The sequence below is a fragment of the Catharus ustulatus genome, chromosome Z, assembly GCF_009819885.2.
Source record: "Catharus ustulatus isolate bCatUst1 chromosome Z, bCatUst1.pri.v2, whole genome shotgun sequence".
NCBI lineage: Eukaryota > Metazoa > Chordata > Aves > Passeriformes > Turdidae > Catharus > Catharus ustulatus.
Window position 1 is genome coordinate 20755779 of NC_046262.2, and position 20625 is coordinate 20776403.

General features: G+C 44.4%; 1 protein-coding gene across 5 annotated transcripts in view; it reads left to right on the plus strand.

Annotated features, from left to right (window-relative positions):
- The first annotated feature begins 19345 nt into the window (after positions 1–19345).
- RNF180 (ring finger protein 180) overlaps positions 19346–20625 on the plus strand; it is a 73801-nt gene continuing 72521 nt past the window's right edge. For 2 of the 5 annotated variants that reach the window (XR_006163154.1, XM_042780149.1), the window contains exon 1: positions 19346–19500. The gene's annotated coding sequence lies outside the window, so the exon portion shown is untranslated. The remainder of the gene's footprint in view (positions 19501–20625) is intronic. The other 3 variants (XM_042780147.1, XM_042780148.1, XM_042780146.1) reach the window with 2 other exon arrangements.

Genomic DNA, 20625 nt, shown 5'->3' on the forward strand with positions numbered 1-20625 from the left:
CAGAAAAACAATTTGTCCTGGTAAATACTGGTTCTTAACTTAATGCTGCTTTGAGTGGGTAGTTCTTGATTTTCAGAACAGATTTGGTATACCTCTATAGTTTAAGAGCCTATAGAAAGAACACCAGAGTGACCAGGACAGTATACTTTCCTGAAAGATACTGTTAAAGTAGTTTTCTATATTAATGATGGTAAGTTTCCAATCCTGAGGGAGCATGGATGGCGAGGGCAAACCAGGCTGCAGGGGACCCATATCATCAATTACTTCATTTATTTTCCTGAGGTCATGGAGGAGCCTCCCCCTGTCTTTGCCAGGTTCCTCGAGGACAAAGACAGGGGAATTCCATGGGCTGTTGGTCCCTTTAATGTGCCCCTTGGCAAGCTGCTCCTCAGCAAGGGACTACAGAGTGCACCAGTGACCCAGAAAAGGGCCATAATCAACCCACACTGGACAATCTTGTTTCCAAGTCAGTTGAGGGATGGTAGGACTGGCACTTTCTTCAGTGGCCCCAGTTAAAAATCCCTGCTGGAGATATGGATGGAAGCTCCTTACTGATACAGGAGGTCTCTGCCCCAGAGCATAATGGGTGCCCTCACCACAAATGGCCTGAGGAGGATAGTTTGATGGTGAAACAATGATGGGAGTTAACATATATTATAAAAATGTCATTGATATATCTCACATTGAAAAAAGGTATTTCATTACACAATTATCAAAAAATTAATTAACCTTCTGGTGACACTGCAGGCGTTTTTTGAGGATCAAAAATCAATGCAAATTCATACAATTTGTCAAAATATCCCTGCTAATGAAGATGAAGTAAGTATAGATACAAGTCTGAATAAAGTCTCTGTCTTGATCCTGTCCTCACATACATCTAAGCCATTTACATCATGGTATTGGGATGTTCTCCTCAGTCCGTTTTTATCGATTTTTATTTTTTCAGAAGAGCAGTGTTCTGAAATACTCTTTGGTTTTTTTCCTGATCATACAATTTAGCCTAAGATAAGCTATCAAACCTTCCCTCAGAAACATGTTCTCCCTCTTCCTCTAAAAAAGAAAAATCCTCTCAAATCTAAAAAATATCCTAAGAATGACACCTGTTGCCAAAACTCTCCTAAACACTCACTCTTGTCAGAAACAGTCCTTCATATACCAATATCATATTATGTCTTTTAAACTTATATTAAGAAAAAAATCGCAAGAATTGCTTTCCTTAGTTCTAAATAAAAATAATTACCGCAGGTAGAAACAAAAATAGCTAGTGGAGCACCCACCAGTGATCAGTCTGCCAGTATTTCAGTCTGCTCTTGTGAATGTTACATTGTTCATACCCAATGGTATAATGCAGAAATCTTCATGGTAATCATCACATCCTTTTGAGAGTTCCAGCGCATACAGTCTTTGCCATCTTTTAGCACTTCAGTTTTGTTGTTTTTCACTGTTAACAGTTTCAATTTCACTTTTGTTTTGACTTTCTGTTTAGATCTAGATTATAGGTATTCTAGTCAACAAAAGAAATTAGGAAAACATTACCTAGTATCACCTTGCTTTCTGAGAATAAAAATTTGGCTAATGTTATCAAACCACTAATTTATAGCCTTATTTTCAGACTGCGACAGACTGTGAAAATAAGTCACAGGTGTTCATCACTTGATATAATGTTTCTATTTTATTAGATAACAATACCTGTATTACTCACTGATGGTTCACAGTTTCAGATGAGATTTTTAGGAGAAACATTCTGTCTTGATGTGGAATGAAGCACAATCTGCCTCCCTGCCTCAGCTGTGGCTCCTGTGAAATAACCACAATATTTTGCAAATAATTATGGTGAGCAAGATGCTTCTGCATTCTCCCTTTGAATATTAATACCAGATATCCTAAAAGTAGCGCCCAATGACCAAAGCCATGCTGAGTTCTATGGTGGCAGGTGTTGAACAAGAACATAGCAAAAAAGTAGGCAACGTTGATAATTTTCAGATAACTTTGCTGGGGGAGGGAGACTTTCCATCTGCTTTCTGTTGAATTATAGACGTATTTCCAAGTATTAAATGCATAATAGTTGTGCCAACTTTATAATATGGTTTTGATAGACTGAGAAAATGTTATAAAAACAACGTGGTCCTTTCTCCAACCAAATAAAATATCCTTTTACTACCCACCCCAGTGACAACAGTCTAGGTAAATATTACATTGGCATTTTGCATGATCTAAAAAAAAAACCCGAGACTAAGCATCCTTGCTTTGTCCAAGTTTCAATCAATTTATACATATTACAGAATGGATAGTTATCCAGAACTCCATTAGGTGTGTTTTAGGTTGTGAGTTAGTATTCCCTATTATTCCCTATTGTTAACAAATGCTGTTAGAAAATGACATATTGTTCTGTAATTTCCTTTATTTTGTGTTTTGATCTAAAATGGCATCCTAGGACATTGGCAATTCATACATTAAAATGTTATTTGAATCCTTAACAAGTTCATATTTTTTCTAACATTGACTTTCTTTGAATCTTGACACTTACCTCTCCAAAAAGTTTGAATAATTATTTTATAGATCATAATAACCAAGTTTCCAATCCTAGTTTTATTTCCAGTTTAGAGGTACTGAGGGATTATTGCCCAGCAGCCTTATTTTTTACAGAATTGAAAATTCATTTCAGTAAATTATAGAAGGGAGGAAGGATATCCAACATAATCAAAAGCTGACTTGGGACAATTTAATTGCTGGGTTGCTTTTCAGGTCAGTCCATTTTGTCTGTGTCTCATCTCTATTCACCCTTGTCTGCTTCCAGTAAAAACTGAGAGAAAGCAATATCTAAATACTTCAGTACAGTCAACACCTTTCTTAATGCTAATTACACCAATGACCGCTTCCAAAATGTTGATAGCTCATGGATAAATCCACTTGACTTTTCCATTCATTCCCAAGAAGTTACCTCAGGAAAATCTTCAGAGTCATTATTAAAAAGCATTCTGCAAAACACTCATTTTACCTTGACTTTTGTCTTGTTACTTGGTTAGTACATACTGATCAAACTGAGATTCAAAAAGTTCCAGGCACTACCAGTGAATTAATTTCTCATTACATAGGTCAGTTCTTATATACTGCTTGTTTTTATAATTTATTTACATCATTATCATAGTTAGTGGTAAAATTTTTCTTAACCAATAAGTATTTCAACAAAAAGAGATACCATTTCAGTTTACATTTCAATGAACTGATATGATAAATTACATGTTCCAGTAATTAAATTAATTTCCCTATTACAGACTTAATATCACTTCATCAATATTTGATTTGTGGCAATTTGTGAAGACAAATACCACCACTACTGGTTAAAAATATTTCTTGCGCAGTATCTCACTTCTAGTTACCTGAGGTTTAGCTGGCATAGAATAATTTTCTTCTAAGTCACTGGTACAGCGCTGTGTTTTGGATTCATGAGAGTAATGTTGGTAGCACCCTGATGTTTCAGCTGTTGCTGAGCAGGGTGTACCCCCAGCCAAGGACCTTTCAGGGTCCCATTCCCTGTCACTGAACACGTGCACAAGGCACTGGGAGGGAGCATGGCTGGGATAGTGGATCTGAACAGGCCAAAAGGAAGTTCCACACCCCAGAGCACCATGTCCAGGATGTAAACTGTGGGGAGCTGACTGCCAGGAGGGGCTGACTGCTGCTAGCAGGTGGGCTGGGCACTGATCAGCAGCTGGTGAGACCTTGTGTATTGTGCATCCTTGGGTTTTATTCCTCTTTCTCTCTCCTTTTTGTCATGATGATATTATTAATAGGAGGAATAGTAATAGTAGTAGCAGCAGCAGTAGTAGTAGTGTAATAATATTTTCTTATGTTTCAATTATTAAGCTGTTCTTATGTCATAACACGAATTTACTTTTTTTTTTTTTTTTTAAATTCTGATTTTCCTCCCCACCAAGGGAATGGGATGCAGCTGTGCAGTACTTAGTTGTCCACTGGGGCTAGATCACCATGCCAGGTAAACATTACTTTTGAATCTTACCTCCTAAATTCTTCAAACTTTTTTACTAGTTAGATAAAAATTATAGCTATTTCAAGACAGCTCTTTCTTTCTGTTTAGGCAGTTTAAATATTGTGGTTTAGCTCTCTCTTTTTGCCACACATCTCACAAGCTTTACTCTCATGCCTCTGCCGACTTGCTGATGCTCTCTCTGAGAGGCTGGAGTTAAGGCATCCCAGGCAGAGGGATATTGGCTGAGGAAATCACTCCCTCTGCTGGATATTCGAGCCTCTTGCTCTTACTCCAACCTCAATCCAACATTTATCAAATGGATCTCAATTGAGGGTTTACATCTCCCTATGTGTTGGTGGCCTGTTGAAACCACATCCAGTAGTCATCTCATATGTATTCCTAAAATCAGCAAAAGATACAGTCTACATGTTTCTGCTCAGCTCAGAAAAGAGAGAGAGAGAGAGAGAGAGAGAGAGAGAGAGAGAGAAGTCTAATGTAAAAAAAAGATACTTCATAGATAAATGAAAGAAAAAAGCACTGCCAGATTAAAAGAAAAAAAAAAAATGCAAATAAGAAAAGGGTAAGTAAAAACCAGAACAAAATAATATTAACACCTTGCCAAAATAAGAGATATATGTGCAAGTGGAACACAGAAAATGTTTTAAAACAGATACTACAGAAAACACATAAAAGCTAAGGAGTTATCAGAAGTGCCTAAAAATACATTAGGTAAAAACAAAAATTAGGTGAAAGAGAAAATTAAAAAAAAAAAGCCCAAATGCACATACCATCACTGGATAGCAAATTTCCACATCCTAGAGGGGCCTACAAGAAAGCTGGAGAGATAATTTTTACATGGGCAAGCAGTGGTAGGACAAAGTGAAAAAAGAGAAGGCTTAGGAATTTAGGATATTAGGAAGAAATTATCTTCTTTGAGGGTGGTGAGATGCTGGAACCAGTCACCCAGAGAAGTTGTCCCTGGAAGTGTTCAAGGAAGGGTTGGATGAGTCCCTGATCAGCCTGGTATACTGGGGGTATCCTTGTCCATTGTAAGGGGGCTGGAACTAGATGATCCCTGTGGACCCTTCCAGCCCAAACCATTCTGTGATTCTGTGGCTACCCCAAGCATGTGCTTCTTGCAAGGCAAGGTAAGAAATGCATATATCCTGTGTAGTGCAGGATCCTAACTGTGCAGGACCATCAGCTTACATCAAGGTTGTACTGCTCTCAGTCATTGACAATTCATTCTGGGAAGAATATGAATAGCTGAAAATTCAATACTCTGATATCTCTATTTCAAAATTTTAATGCTAAAAATATGCTAAAGAATACAGTAGTTTCACGAATACAAGCCGCACGGATTATAAGCCGCACCCCCGGTGCCTCGACAATGTTGCTGTCTTTGTCAATAGATAAGCCGCACCCCGAATATTAGCCGCACTTTCGTTCGTCGCGAGAATCCGTGCGCAGCTTTCACAAATTGGCCAATTAGTAACAGGATCGCGGCATAGCGGGCTTTACTGGCTCGGGGCGGGGCCAGGCAGGCTCGGCCCGCTCATGGTTCCCGACGGGGCCGGCTGGGTGGTGCTGCAGCCGCCGCCAGGCTCACTGGCCCCCCTCTCCCGTCAGCACCGCCCCGCCGCTGCGTTTACGTACTCGCCCTGCCGGCGGGCCAGGCACTGCCGCCGCTGGCAGGCATGCCGGCCGCGTCGCCGCTGCGTTGTTTACGTAGTCGCCCTGCCGGCGGGCCAGGCACTGCCGCCGCTGGCAGGCATGCCGGCCGCGTCGCCGCTGCGTTGTTTACGTAGTCGCCCTGCCGGCGGGCCAGGCACTGCCGCCGCTGGCAGGCATGCCGGCCGCGTCGCCGCTGCGTTGTTTACGTAGTCGCCCTGCCGGCGGGCCAGGCACTGCCGCCGCTGGCAGGCATGCCGGCCGCGTCGCCACTGCGTTGTTTACGTAGTCGCCCTGCCGGCGGGCCAGGCACTGCAGCCGCTGGCAGGCATGCCGGCCGCGTCACCGCTGCGTTGTTTACGTAGTCGCCCTGCCGGCGGGCCAGGCACTGCCGCCGCTGGCAGGCATGCCGGCCGCGTTGCCACTGCGTTGTTTACGTAGTCGCCCTGCCGGCGGGCCAGGCACTGCCGCCGCTGCCAGGCTCGCCGGCCGCCCCCTCCCATCTGCACCGCCGCCGCGTTTCCTCGCCCTGGCCGGCACTGTATGCCCACGCACCGCCGGGCTCCCCCACGCTGCTGGCCCCGATTCTGCTGGGCTTCCCCCGCTGCCAGGCAGCCCCACCCACCGGCCTTCCTGCTTCTGCCATGCTCCCCTGCATTGCTAGCCCCAGTTCTCCCCGGCTCCCGCGCCCTGCTGGCCCGGGCTCTGCCGCCCCCCTGCCCCGCCCTGCTGGCTCAGGCTCTGCCGCCCGCCCCCCACACTGCTGGCCCCGCCTCTGCCAGGCTTTCCCACCTCTGCCGGGGCCGGCCGGGCTCCAGTTTGGCTTGGGGCTGCCGCGGGCTCTCACTTCCGTGTTGGCAGCTTTTAGAATTTTGTTAATGTATTAGCCGCCCCAGAATATTGGCCGCACTTCCGGGTTTCCACCAAAATTTTGGTCAAATTGGTGCGGCTTGTATTCGTGAAATTACTGTACATCCGATTTCCCAGCTTAGAAGATGTGTGAACATGGTTATGGACATGAGTCAGACAATAAAACTACCTCATGGAGAAATAGCATTTTCAGCTCTTTTGGTCAGTGATGTGATATTTGAAGGCCTCAGTATAGGTGGGTTGCTTCAGAAGGTGCCTATGTCTCAGGATCATACAGAAGCATCCAGAGCACTGTCAGATGTGCTGCCCACACACAGTGACTACTCAGAAAGAGAAAACTTTAGAGCAAGCATGTGTCTGGGAGGGAGAACTCCAGTCCACAAATTTCTCCAGCAGTTCTCCTGGGGTACAGCAAACACTAACACACTCTCACTGCCAACTTGACAAAGGTGGGGAATGTGATTCTTTGACAGTGGTTTCAAATTGAAAGAGAGTAGGTTTATGTTAGATATTATGAAAAAATTATTTACTGTGAGGATGGTAAGCCACTAAAAGAGGTTGCTCAGAAGATACATGGCTGCCCCGTCCCTGGAAGTGTTTAAGGTCTGTTTGGGTGGTGCTCTGAGCAACCTGGGCTGGTGAAAGGCATCCCTGCCCACAGAAAGAGGCTTGGAATTAGGCGATCTCTAAGGTCTGTTCCAACCCAGGTTATCCCGTGATTCTGTGATTCTTTACTGTGAGGGTGACAGAGTAGTGGAACACATTGCTTAGAGAGGGCATGGAGTTTCCCCTTCCAGAAATATTCAAAATCTGATTGGATGCAATACTGGGCAACATGTTTTAGGTGAACCTGCTCTAACAGGGTGTTAGACTAGATGACACCCAAAGGTCCCTTTCAACACCAGCCATTCTGCAACTATGTGATTCCGTGAAAAGACTCGGTTTCCCATCTATTATTTGATACTCAGATATATCTGATATATCTGAGGGCATTTACAGTAATTTCATGACCATAAGGCGCACCTCCGGGAGCCGGCAAATTTTGCAGCTTTGTACATTATATAAAGCGCACCGGACTATAAGGTGCACTTTTTCTTTTTTGGCAGTGAGGAGCAACGCTGCGCTCAACAAAGTAACGAAATAGTAAGGGAATTGTGCAATCGCAGGGTTTACTGGCAGGTGCTCAAATTGCAAACATTTTTCACAGATTGGCATAGCCTTTAAACGAAGCCCCAGGCGCCCTGCCCATGCTGGGGGCCTCGGCACTCCCGCCTGCCTGCGGTGCCGGCTGGCGAGGCGCATCTCAGGGTGGCTGCGGCTTGTGGCAGTCCAGGTTGCCCTGGGGCTGCCCATGGTCCGGGTTGGCTTGGGGTGGCCGTGGCTCGCGCCAGGCGAGCAGCTCCCTCCCTCCCTCCCCGAGCAGCTTGCGCTGGGCCAGTGGCGGCGGCTTCCTCCGTCCCCGTGCAATTCGCACCAGGCTGGAGCCGGTGGCAGCAGCTCCCTCCGTGCCTCCCCGCACGCTTAGCGCCGGTCCGGAGCCAGCGGCAGTGGCTCCCTCCGTGCCACCTCGCACTGTTAGCACTGGGCCAGCAGCGGCGGCTTCCTCCGTCCCCGTGCAATTTGCGCCAGGCTGGAGCCAGCGGCTTTCTCCGTCCCCGTGCAATTCACGCCAGGCAGGAGCCAGCAGCTTCCTCCGTCCCCGAGCGCTTAGCACCGGTCCGGAGGCAGTGGCAGCAGCTCCCTCCGTGCCTCCCAGCACGATTAGCGCTCGGCCAGTGGTGGCGGCTTCCTCTGTCCCCATGCAATTCGCGCCGGGCTGGAGCCGGCAGCGGCAGCTCCCTCCCTGCCTCCCCACGCGGTCAGCGCCGGGCCAGCGGCGGCGGCTCCTTCCTTCTCCACTTCTCCCCAGCCAGCGGCCACCACGCCGCTTCTCTCTGCTTCTCCCTGCATCCCTCTGGCCGGCGGCCGCACTGTGTCCCTCCGGCCAGTGGCCACGTGGCTTCTTCCCGCTTCTCCCCAGCTGGCGGCTGCACAGCATCCCCCCACCCGACAGCCGCACCGCGTTTCAGCGTCCCACTGCCCGGCAGCCATGCTGGTTCCCGGTTCCCCCCGCCCAGCAGCCATGGCTCTGGCAGTTCCCGGCTCCCCCTCCGTGGCCGCAGCTCCCGCGGGTCCTGGCTCGGCTCGCAGCTTGCACTTCCAGGTTGGCAAATTTCCGAACTTTGTCCATATATAAGGCGCATCGGACTACAAGGTGCACTTCCAGGTTTGGACCAAAATTTTAGTCAAAAGGGTGCGCCTTATAGTCGTGAAATTACTGCAATCTGTTTAATATAATAGACTCATAGAATAATATGTTCCTGTGGGCCCACTTCTCAAGCTTGTCCAGGCCCCTCTGGATGACTTTCCATCACTCAGGTCTGTCAGCCACATCACTAACCTTGGTGCAAACTTGCTGAGAGTTCCCTTGGTCTCTGTGTCTAAGCTATTTGTGAAGATATTAAACAATCCTGGTCCCAGTACAGACCCCTGGGGGACACCAGTTACCACTGATCTCTGTAAAGACAGTGAACCCTTGACCACTACATTATGGATGCAACCATCCAGCCAACTTCTTATCCACTGTCCATCCATCAAATCCAACTTGGAGAGAAGGATGTTGGGGATTACCCTGTCAAAGGCTTTACAGAAATTCATAACATCTGTATCTCTTCCCTTGTCTACTGATAGAGTCACTCCATCATAGAAAGCCAGTGGGTTGATCAGGTAGGACTTGCCCTTGATGAAGCCATGCTTGCTGCCTCAAACCACATCCCTACTGTCCGTGTGTCTTAGCACAGCTTCTAGAAGGATGCTTTATCATCTTCCCAGACACGGAAGTAATGCTGGTGTGTTGGTAGCTCCTTTCATCCTTTTTAAAAATGGGTTCCATGTTGGCCTTTTATTTACACACTCAGGACATCACCTGACTGTCATGAATTATCAAATACCACAGAGAGAGATTTGGCAACTACATTGGCCAATTTCATCAAGACTCTGGGATGCACCTCATCAGGTCCCATAGACTCATGTATGTTTGTAAGGACAAAGCTGAAGGCAATCTCCCCTGATGAGTTACAGCTGTACTAATTACCAAAGAGTGGAAACAGCCTTGCCATCCAATGAGATGGGTGTTATAAGAGAATGGATTAGCTGGTTGAGGAATCTGCTTGTTGTGGTGTGAAGAGAAGGGTCATGCAAGGGACAGAGAGGGTTAGGCGGTCGTGCAGAAAGAAGGGGGAGACAGATGAGAGGGGAAGGAAAGCAGGAGTCGTTGTTGTGTGGACCTGCCTGTGGGAAACCCACAGAGAGAAGATATGAGGAGTTTTTAAGATAATAAGGAACTGACACTGGTGTCAGTCATGCCTCCACTGTCACTACCTGCCTGCCTTCCACATGGTTGGGGTGGAAAGGGGGATCCTGCACCTCCACCCTTGAGCTCCGTAACACAGGATCAGGCCACAGCCATTGCCAGCAGCAAGATGCAGGCTTTGCAGTCTGCTCAAGACCTCACATTCAGACTTCTCAGGCATGCTCTGCCAGGGTATGGTCTGGCCAGCCTAGAGATGGGCTGCCACCAGGGTGAGCTGCGGTAACACCTTCCCTACTGACTGGGCAGCCATGGTGCTTCTACATGGTGCTTCTCCTGCTCACCTCATCCAAGTAGTGGCAGTTCTACACAAAGACCAGGACAAACCTGTGCTTCCAAGCAGAAAGTATTGAGTGCAACCATATCAACACTGTAGTGACCAGTAAAGGTTGGAGAAGCGCTTCAAGATGCCAGCACAGAGTGAGGCATGGAGGAGGCCGGGTCTAGGCTCATGAGACATGAGGCAGAGGGTGGACCTGAAGGCCTCCTCATTCTGGTAAAGGAGTACATGGCTGTACTCCATCCCACCAGACAGGCTCCATCAATCCTAGGCTGCTGCAGACACATGAGGGGAAAGGTGTGCACAGCACCCAGAAAAAGAGGAGAAAACTTCACAGCTACACTATTTTAATGGGAGACAAGGCTTTTCCTGCAGTTTTCATAGCTTTATATTCTGCTTTTACAAGTGCCTTTAGGTCCTCTTAGGGGCCAGCACGTTTCCCAGCTGCCCTTGGTTTCACTGCCCTAGTGTTGCCAGAGGTGTCCTGCAGGTGTCCTGGGGGCCACTGACCCTCCTCTTTGGGGGGCACTTGTCTCCAGCAATACTGATGAGCTGACAAGCAAGAATGACTGTCTGGTTTTGTAGAAAGTGCTACAACTTCCAAACCAAGGCCTCCTCACCCAGCACTACAGATTTACTCTTTGGCCATTTATGTGGCCGAAGCCATGTCCCACCAGTGGCCCCCTAGAGCAACTCTTTCCTCTGAGCAGTTCCCAGGAAATGCCTGCTGAGACATCAGGCTGGAAGGAGGACCTTGTCAGTCCTGGCCTCCTGCCCCACAGCACCTGGTGATCCTGGTGGCTGGCAACTGACACATCTGAGGGTGCTGTTGAGCCATCTCCCAAAATTGACTACATGGAGTAAATGTTGGTGTTTACAGCCTGCCTGAAAAGGATGACACTGTTTTCCTCATTGTCCACCACACAATGCATCCCAGGCAGAACTGGTAAGGCAGGAAGTAACATAAGCAAGAGCCTATAGACGTTGCAGCAGATAGCCAGCTCCTCTTGGTCTCTGCAATCATGTTTGCATGTTGCAAGAGGCTAGAAAAACCTGACAACAAGCAGCTGCATCCCTTTGCCAGTACCACAGCAGTGTCACACACCGCACAACAGAGGAGACCATCTTATTTCACTGGTAAAACAGAACAGAGTAAGAAAAGCCCAGGTCCCTCAGGAAGGACACTTTCCTAGCTCCTCATGGCCCAAGCACATCCCAAGCACTCCCCATACAGACAGCTCCAGGCTCAATGGGACCTAATAAGACCTGTTAGGAAGCTCAAAAACAAAGACATAGTTTACACAAAAAATGCCCTGGATTAAGCAGAAACACAAATCTCACTTTCAGAGATTTGCAGAGTGTTCACTACTGGAAGCTGATGCCAAAAAAAACCATTCTCTGATTTTTTTTCCCAGTCATCATCCTTATAAACTGATATATTTAGGCAAATAAGAGCAGTTACTTTTTTAGGCATCTCAAATACACTAAAATTGAATATTAGGACTCTGTTCAGCTGCCAGTCATAAACTCTTAGAGCCATATGAAATGCCTTCAGTAACAAAATCTGGACTCTAAGTGCTGCTTTAGATATCTGTCAACATCATAAACAAGTGAGAATTTTAAATAGCACTGAAGACGTATGTGTGAGCATCCCAATCAAGCCTTGTATTAAAATCACAAAAGAGACTCAGAATACCAGAATTCCATGGCCGAGCAGTTCCTAAATTGTCTGCAGTTTATAATGCCCATAATATAAAAGACAAGATTTTTAAAAGTGTTTAAGCCTAATGTCTTGCTCAGAGACTGTCGGCACATAGCTTTTTCCTTAAGCATTTGTCCTATGGCTTAAGCCTGAAGTGAGAGTGTGACTAAACCTTGTCAAAAGGCATAAAAGCAGTGTTTGTTTGTGGCAGTACTGCTTTTACCTGGAGTTCAGAGTCATAGCTACATAGTTGGTTGCTCTACTTGGGGGCTTCAGCAGCGTCCTGCTGGAACAGAGAACATTTTGAGAAGTCTCCTCTGCACTGACTCTGCAAAAGCATAGGTAAAGCAGAGAGCTTCCTTTTCATCCCATCATTACTTAGTTTTGGCAATTTAAATGGTTATTTTAACAGGCCCGTTTGTTGGGATAAAACCAGAGTTTACATTCAAGGATTGGAGGAGGAGTTCCATGGCAAAAGCAGTTAGGAAACAATTTATGTAGGATCTGGTAACAGATAAATAACTGAAGTGAAAACACTATTTACTGTAGCATCATATTATACTGCATATTTTAGATTACTCTATGATAAGAATTTTAGATCTCTATGAGTTCTGTCAGGACAATTCCTAGGCATCTTGTTTCAGTAATAATGAAAGTATTATGCATAATCAGGGATGAGTGTAGGAGGTTCTTTCAACTACAACAAAAGAGTATTTGAACACAGTCTCATGTTAGAAAACTTCAAAGATCTCAATCTTAGGTTTGTTTTGCCGTCAAATTGCAAATGGCAAGTCCAACACAGAATTTTTTAGACCATATTGCTCAACTCAGAAATTGTGAAACATAAATAAATAATTTTGAAAAAAGTGAAACTAGAAATTATCTCAAAATTCTTCATGTCCTCAACTGAAATTGGTATCTGAATGAGGATATTGTCTTCTGAGTGTAAGAGAAGTAAGTTTTTCATAATTATATATTTTAATTATGTTACTGAAACTGGAACAAACACATAAGCAAGCTAAGTCCAGAGTAGTTTTGAGATTAATTGATTGCCATTTATGTATTATGTTCCAAGATTTTTATTTGCCAATTTTCAGCAACTTCACAGAATAAAGAGAGTTCAGAATGCCATTAAAAGGAAATAAAAAGATAATTTAGTACAACATAAAAATCTGTGGAAATCATTATTTCTAAAAATATACTTTGTTCACAGTATATATCCACTCAAATAGGTAATATGAAATTAATATTCTGAGCTATTCTCAAGGAAAATGTGATTCTTAAAGCTGGACTTTAAAAATGGACTTTTAAAAATGGACTACACTGTTTTCTTCAGCAGTCAAACAAATTAATAATTCTCTCTCCTTACTCTCTATTTAATATTTGGAATAAGATTAAATACATTAAGCATACATAAAAGACAAACACTACTTAAAAGCTAAACTCAAAACAATTTTCAGTTTAACAGGATAGTTACCAGGCAAGAAGCTGGAAGAGACCCAGCCATGGCACTCCCAGCCCAGAGAGCCAAACGTGTGCTGGGCTGCACCCCGAGCAGTGTGGGCAGCAGGGCAGGGAGGGGATTCTGTCCCTCTGCTCTGCTCTGCTGAGACCCCACCTGCAGCGCTGCACCCAGCTCTGGGGTCCCAGCACGGGAAAGCTGTTCTGGTGGAATGAATTCAGACACAAAATGATCAAACTTCTGGAGTACCTCAGCTATGAAGAAAGGCAGAGAGTTGGGGCTGTTCAGCCTGGAGAAGAGAAGGCTCCAGGCAGACTTTATAGCATCTTCCAGGGCCTAGAGGAGGCAGCCTACTAGAGAGCTGGAGAGAGATTTTTTACAAGAACAAGTAGCAATAGGACAAGGGTAACAGTTTTAAACTGAAAGAGAGCAAGTTTAGATTAGATATTAGGAAGACATTATTCACAATGAGTGTTGTGACACACTGGCATAAATTGCCCCAGGGTTTAGATTAGATATTAGAAAGACATTATTCACAATGAATGTTGTGAGACACTGGGATTGGTTGCCCAGAGACTTTGTGGATGCCCCACCCTGGGAGTGTTCAAGGCCTGGATGGATGGGGCTTTGAGCAACTTGGTCTCATGGGAGAAGTTTCTGCCCATGGCAAGAGGGTTTGGACACAGATATCTCTAAGATTCTTTTCAATCCAAACCATTCCATAGTTATTTTCTTTATATCTTAACCTAAGAACAAGCCTGGTATATATAGGTATTAGCATTAATGACTGAAAGAAATTTTCACTCTTTTCTACCCATTCCTATTGAAAAATTAAACTGATAATTCTAGAAAAGAAATGCATTTCAAACTGCTTCATATAATGCTGCAATAAAAATACATTTACAATTATTTAATTTAGACAATGGTAAAACAGAGGATGATGCTGGAGTGTTATAGAAGATTAAACTTCACTAAATAGGAATTACTGTGCAGAGGTGTTCAAAATGTTTGAGTGACAGCAACATTGGGAAAAAAAACCCACTTAATTCCTTTATTCTTATCCCCTGAAGGATATAAGATATTTTTACACTACTTGGGAAATATTCTCTTTATCTACATATTAAGCACTGACAAGGCAGTGCCTCTCATGGGAAAGGAAATCAGGACTAAGAAAACAAAGTCACGAGATAGCAAATTACCAGGTATAATCTTCTTTTCACAAAAAGTGTAAAATTAAAACTAAAAAGCCACCATGAATTTCAGTAAACTTAATTTGTGCTTTTTTCCTCCAACCTTTTTTTTTTAGGAAGCTTTTCCGATAATCTCTGTGGTAGTACAACTATAGCTTTTCAATAACTAAATTTCTTATTGGTCAATTTTTAATTTTGTTTTTATACATTTGTTAAGTTATATAAAGCTGCAATAATATTTTTTTCCTCAGTGATAACCTATCAAGAAAAACTTTTCACGGCATTTGTTTTGCTGAACTGAGTAAGCAAAACCACTTCTGTTTTCCTATAAGCCAGGCTCTATCCAATTTTTAATCACCTTAGTATTTTTTGTGTCTACTCTAGCTCAAAATAAATTATTATTATTATTATTATTATTATTATTATTATTATTATTATTATTATTATTATTATTATTATTATTATTATTATTATTATTATTATTATTATTATTATTATTATTATTATTATTATTATATTTCAAAATAAAAATTACCAGAGCATGATCTGCATGTACTGGAAATATACTCACAGTACAGGGCAGAATTAGTCTCTTCAGAGCTACATCACACAGCCAATGCACAGACACCCTGTGATCAATTAATATACTCCATTACTTAAACATTTTACTGCTTCCAATTGATGAGTCACCACCTGGTAGCAGAAATTCTTGCCAGCAATCTCAGAGTGCATAACATTGTATATTATTCACCTGAATCTCATTCACTTTCCAATTCTCTCCAATAAGCCAAGGTTATAAAGTTAATATTCTTTGCATGTTCTAATCTAGCTTAAATTTAAATGGTTTTAATTGCTATTCCCCTTTCTAAAAAAAGACCTGCTGATCATTATTTTTTGATTCCTTTCTGTTCTTTTCTATTCCTTGAAGGTCTGCTGAAAATACTGCTTTAAGTAACTATCCATTTCATTTTAACATTATTTCTGGAAGTATTATCATTGGCTGGATAAATATTCTTGGGTTTTAGAGAAATTTAACTGCAATTTCCGGTATCTTCCCCAAATTCCTGAGCAGTTCAGATTGGCTGTATTTCTTTAGCTTTTCTAAGCTCACTTTATAAGTCAAGCACTTAAGTTGAAGACATACTTTGGTTTTTCTTTACTGAAAACTAAACTGAACCAACTTAATCAAAAGCCCTGGCTTAATAGTATTATTTATGAAAACTAAATACAATGTAGTACAAAACCCTCTCCAAAGGGTTGTTAGTGCAATTTTATGTCTGTTTAGTGAAAACCACCTAAGTTCTTGAAGATCTCTGACATTCGTGTTCTGATGTAAGCTCCACAATTCTTTGGGCACAGACAGGTTTTTTTCCATCCTGTATATTTCCATAGATCACAAACTCTTTGAAACCATGCCACCATGGGGGAAAAAAACCCAGTGCTTTTATTTTCAGCTGGATAACTAGTTCCTGTTCTCCCAGGTTAAGGGAAATGTGGCATAAATCTCTTTTCTGTATAAGTAGTTTCCCTTCTAGGAACTAGCTTTCAACAGCTGATTAGCAATAAAGTTCAGTGAGTTACTATATATATCTGCAGTATACTTTTTAAAATGTTTTCTTTTGTCCTCTCTCAAGATAGCATGATTCATTGACCAGCAGGACTGTGAAGCACAGAAAGGATCCCTACATTTAGCATAGCTCTGGAGTCTATTCCAGGGAATTAGCAACCACAAATTAAGAAAACTATTTTAAGAATTACTTTATTAGATCTAGTCCTATGTGACTTAAAAAATGCTTTCCCTAACTATAATCCAGCCTATCATCACAATTTTAGATGGATTTGATTATTTTTAAAATCAAATATATTTACAAATCAAATATAAACCTTTATCTTCAAGTAAAAAGGCATGAAATGTCATTTTCTTATAATTTACTTTGTAATAGGGAAAGAATTCCAACAGTGTGCTGAATTGAAATAATGCACAAAAATAATAATCTCCATACAGTAAAAATGTTTTGCTTGACGGCTATTGTAGTGCCAAGTTAACAAAGTTTATTCAACAATTAATCCTATAGTGAAGGGCGAAAGAAGCCAGTGCTGCTGATTGGGCTTGCAATGCTGGTTATGCATACTGGTTATAAAATTTTAAAAGAGGGTGGGAGAACAAACAAACAAACAAACAAACAAACAAACAAACAAACAAACAAAGAAAACCAATTAACAACAAACTAACAAACCAAACCAAAAAAGCCCCAACAGGTAATGGCAAGGATGATTTTCCTCCTGTGCTCAGTATCAAGTCCTGAAAGTTCTACCCAATAATTTATACTTCTTCATTCTTTTCTCCTAATGCTCCCTCTCTGGCCATTTTCTAAGGTATTTTCCTCCAGAATACAGGACCAAATAATAGATATGCAGGTCTTGGAGCTGACCTTACATAATGGAGCAGCCTAATGGGTTGAAGAACCAGGGATTACAGACTGGATTAATGCCTTGGGTAGTCATTTGTGCATTACCAAATAGCTGCAGAACATGTAACTTCTTGTATTGAAGAAGTATTTTGGTAAAGAAAGAAACTCTACAGGAATGACAATTAGGGCATCCCTTCCCCTAGGCTGTTATATCAACACAAGAGGAATGGAAATGACATGTTCCTGGTGTGATTATTGGAATACATGACCACCTGTTGGAGATTGTCATAGAGTACCTGTGAGCTGGATACACTCTCCATTGTCATGGACATGAAAATAGAATGTGCCACTGTGTATGCACTAATCGCTACAGCCATGCAGGGTGCTTCAGCATTCAATGTCTTCCCAACATGATCAGTGCTTCAGAACAGCAAAGACACTCTCTGGTTTTTGACTTACTGTGTTAGTTTGGCACTGATCCTTGAACTCACACCACAGACTTAAGGGGCTATCCCAGTAAAAGGCATTTCATATATAGCCCACCTTGGAATTAACTACTGCATCAGCCTGTCATGAGTCAGAAGGCCACAGCACAATTCATCCCCTCTAGCCCTCCACAGTCCAGCTGCCCTGTGTTAGACAAACACTGTCTATAAGATAATCAATACAGTTAACCACACAGTACAGCTGAAAGGCTCTGAATATAGTCTTGTAGCCAGCAGCAAAGTTTCATTCCTCCTCATTCCACTTGTTGTTGCTATGATGTGAGCTATACAGTCCTTTTAATTTCTTACCCCCAGTGCCACCTTCATGACTATTTCGCCTTATCTGTGTGATTCCATTAAATTCAAGTAGTCCAATCCTACATCCTACTTAAACTGAAGCAAATCAGATAAAATTTTTTTAAATATCTCTCTCCTAATATTTTCAACATTATTTTATGTCAGAAGGCCTGAAATGTCTTAAACTTGTTATTTTAATCTGTATTTTATTTCTTTGATTTATCTATTTCACGTGTAGCTCTATAGCCTTATCAATTAAGTTTGCTAAAATGTGTCTTATAAGCTGCAATTCTTTATGACTGATAAATATTTATTTTTCTAATAGTCATTTTACTCTAGATTTCAGCATATTGTAGCATACTATAGATTATTTGAAAATAACAGTCTGTTTCTTCTACATGTTGTTGCTGTACTGTATCTGTAGAGTAAAACAGAATTAAGTTATTGGAACCATCCTGCTTGTGATGTTCTTTACTGAGTCTACCCTAGGAAAGAAAAAGTAGCAATTAACATAACATCTGATGTCGTAATCTCATGCAATGGACTTTGGTCTCCATGAGAGCCCAGATCTTACTGTGAGTCCTACATTATCCAAAACAGCTACCTGATAATACAGTCTTGACCTGAAGGAATTGTATACTGAAATATAAGAAAGATCACAGAAATTGTATATCATAAATATAGAAGAAGCCTGTAATTGAGGTTTCAGTTTTCAAAATCACCTCCACAGGCAAAGAAGCGAATAGACTCTAATGTAATTTTCCTCAGCAATCTTCCAGCCTTTCTTACTCTCACATTACTTTAAAATTGTTCGCTTCCCGTGTTTAAAGATTGTCATTAGCATTATCATCACCAGCAGATTGTCAGCTACGAGCACGTATCAGCTCCCGGTCAAGTCGCAGCGTCACTGAGAGAGACAATGCGCGGTGAGGCGCCCAAGACGCCACAGGGTGGAAGGCGCCGGCTCGTTCCTCTCGGCACAGCCGCTCACCGGCCAGGGCCGCCGGGCCGCCCTTCCTGCCGTGGAGCCCCGCGTGATGTGCAGCAATTTCCTACACCTACAATTCATAAGTGTACTTCATTTCCTCGCCCCGTTCCATTTAATGCTTCCTGCTTTCTCTTGTTGCACATTAGGACAGTCGGGGGCTGCTGAGGACAAGCAGCCTAGACGGTGACGGCCGACGGGCGCTCGCCGGTCCCTGCGATGTCCCTGGTCTCGCCCTATGAGAGTACGATCTCTGGGTTTGGGTTTATTCCTCGGGCCTGAGGAATAAAATGAGGCCAGTTTCTGTCCCAGCGCCCACTGAAAAGTTTTCGTTCGTTCCCTTAACCTTAATTCTTTCCGCCGCTCTTCTCCCTGGTCACAGCTTGCCGCCGGCGCTGACCCCACCCCGCTCCATCTCCACCAGTCAGGAGACGAGAGGACGTGCCAGCCTCAGGGCTCGGCGTGGAGCAGGCTGGCGCGGGCATTGCCCTCGTCCCCGGACAGCAGGGCTGCCCACCGCCGCCGAGGCTCACCCGCCGGCCGCAGCAGCCGCCTGGGTGGCCCGGGCCGCCGCCGTGTGCCGGCCGAGCGCAGGGCCGCGCTGGCGGAGCGCTTTCCGCGCCGTTTGTCTCCCGTCTCTTCCCGTTCGCGGGAGCAGCTGCTGCTGCGCAACCCCTTCCCCGCCCGCCCGGTCGCTCCAGTGCCGTCGCCTCCTCCTCGCAGCCTCGCGCGGCGCGGCCCGGCCCGGTGAGCTGAGCGGGTCCGGGGCGGCGGGAGGCGCCGCAGCCGCCCGTGGGGCCGAGGCGGGCCCGGGCCGGGGGGCGCGGGGGTTGTGGGGTGAACGCGGCGGGGCGGACACCCGCCCGGAGCCGGGCGGAGCGGCCGGACTGCCCGTCCCCGGGTAAGCCCGGCGCCCGCCCGAGAGGCAGCCCCGTGCCTTCCGGCCCGGGGTTAGCTCGGCGGGGCCGCTGGCCCTCAGCGCCCTGCGCGCCCGGTCGGGCCTGGGCGGGCTCGGGGGTGTCCGGAGCCAGCGGCTGCGGCGGTGCTCATTCAGCCTGGTGTCCCGAGCTATGCTGGGACAAGGGCACCCTGTTCCTGCTTGTTTCGGGCTTCACTTTGTGCAACAGCTAATGCCTGCGTGTGAAAGAGCATGAAACGGGCAGCTGTGATCTTGACATCTCTTGGGAAAACGAGACCACGCCGATTCGTGGTCTTCCAGTGACCCGCCAGGGCAACTCCCTTTAAAAGCCATTTACACGTTTCATATCCTGACTGTGCCTGAAAGACCTGTTGACTTAAGCAACATTCATTGCAATAGGAGGTTTAGCAAGTCAAGAAATAACGTTGCTAGTAGGGTTTTTTTGGGTTAGTCTTGCTACGAAACAAAGTATCACACTGGCCACCCTCTGACATCGGCTAGTCATCACTGTTCTAACTTCCATGATACTGAAGCTGATAATACAATGCTGAAATGGTAGATGAGTTCGTGGATGAGAATGAGATGCACAGAACCAAACGATGCATCTTTCTGCTTCTCTTCTTGGGCAGCCTGGAGGCAGTTCTTTAAATTTTCTTTTGTCTAGCCATCTTCAGTCCAATTTCATTGAGAAACTTGTTGAAGTAGGTTTTGAAAAGCGTCTCTTTAATCAAAAATACTCTGGAGATCAGAAACTAGCAGCAGGTTTTTAAGTGTACACTAATGTCTTCCGTGGTTTCTCTGTCTGGTAAAGTTCCTCCTCTGGGAGCAGGAACTTCGGCATGGCCTCTTGTTGGCTGGGGCAGCTCATTTAACTTTTCTCTGTCATCCTCCTACAAAGCTGACACTCATCTAATTTTTTTCAAGACTCTCAATAACTATTGCTGAAGTTTCAG